The sequence below is a fragment of the Equus asinus genome, chromosome 1 (genome assembly GCF_041296235.1).
Source record: "Equus asinus isolate D_3611 breed Donkey chromosome 1, EquAss-T2T_v2, whole genome shotgun sequence".
Classification (NCBI taxonomy): domain Eukaryota; kingdom Metazoa; phylum Chordata; class Mammalia; order Perissodactyla; family Equidae; genus Equus; species Equus asinus.
Window position 1 is genome coordinate 188,145,221 of NC_091790.1, and position 1,710 is coordinate 188,146,930.

The window sequence follows — 1,710 nt, forward strand, 5'->3', positions numbered from 1 at the left end:
GGAAGCCGGGCTGCTGCACAGAACATCGCCACTGTCCTGGGGCGCTGCTCTCTCCACGGGCCGCCGCGATTTCCCCTTCCCCGGCGGCCGCCACCAACGCTGCCGGCTGAAGGGTGTAGCTCGCAGTCCGCTCGGGCCCCATTCATCCGAGGGGGCGTCCCACTCCGGGCCAGACTACACATCCCAGGATGCCGCGCGCCCTTACGTCAGGCTGTCACGTGTCCCGCGTCTGCCGGGTAGCTCCACGGGAAAACAGAGTGGGGCGAGATGCCCGTCATGCCTCTCGCGATGGGAGGCCGCGGGGCTTGCTGGGAAGTGAAGTTCGGACTCTGTCAATGTCGTTTCTTGCGGAGCCGCTAAGAGCTCAGAAAGAGATTCGTCCACCACTTGTCACAAGCTCATAGCTGGCGGCACTGCAAGTTCAGACCTGTGATTGTTCGTTGGAGATGTTCCGGCTTCTGAAATAATCCTCCTGAATAGAGTGAAAGTAGGAATTCCTGTGACATTACTTTTCTACCTCTTGAAAAGAATATTGGACTCAGGAAATTCTGGGATTGAATCTCGGCTCAGCTGGTAATCAGCTCGGTATCTCAAGCAACTTCTTTGAGCCTCTGTCTCATCACTAGGTAAAGATGGGAACAGTAATGCCTATCTTCCCTGGTCGTTGCGAGGGTTGAAAGCTGTGATCACCTGGGGATCGTGTTAAAATGCAGATTCTAATTGACTAGACCTGCGTTGTGGCCTGAGATCTCTATATCCTGTCGATCTGCCTCTAGAATCTGTAGATTAGTATCTTTGGTTCCAGCCTCTCCTTTCCATTCCCATTGACATTCACTTATCCCCCTATAAAGGCCTCCTAACATTTCTTGGTCCCTTCAGCTTCTGCCTTCTTCAGCCCACCCTCCAGTCTGTCTCCAGACTATGTTTCCAAAAACAAACTCAAACTCTTTATGTCACACTGATATTCCAAGATGTCTATTCTAATTATCTAGTACTGTGTAACAAACCACCCACAATGTAGTGACTCAAAATATAATGTAGAGCAAAAGTGTTTTTCTCCCTCTCACAGTTCTGTATTTTGACCATGTTCAACACACAGCTAGTCTGCTCTCCATTGGGGCTTCTCATGCATTGTGGTCAGATGTCAGCTGAAGCTGGAGTCGTCTGAAGGCTTGACTGGGCTGATGAACAGCTCTCTCCACGTGGTCTCTCTTATGCTGGGCTTCCTCACAATATGGTGGACTCAGGATAGTGGAACTTCTTACGTGATGACTGACTTTCCCTAGAACAAGTGTTCCAAGAAATCAAGGCAAAAGCTGCAACGGTCTCAGAAGTCATACAGTGTCACTTGCACCGAATTCTGTTGGTTCCATAGGGCCAATCGAGATTCCTTGTGGGAGGGGACAAACAAAGGCATCAGTTGTGTTTGTATGGGAGGGGTGTCTTTGAAGACTAGCTCTTGGCTTCTCGTGTAAAATTCACGCTCAGTAGAAGACATGCAAACACGTCACAATCAAGCCTTAGTTGACTGTGGTGAACTAAGTATACTGTAGTTTACTCTGCAGTTTCATCTCCTGCCATCCTTTCCAGTGCAACCTGGACTCCGGCCACATTAAACACTCTCTGTTCTCTGAGTGCACAGTGACTGTCAAAATTCACATCTGTGCACATGCTGTTCTGCCTGCTCGGAATACCCATTTCTCTTTGGCC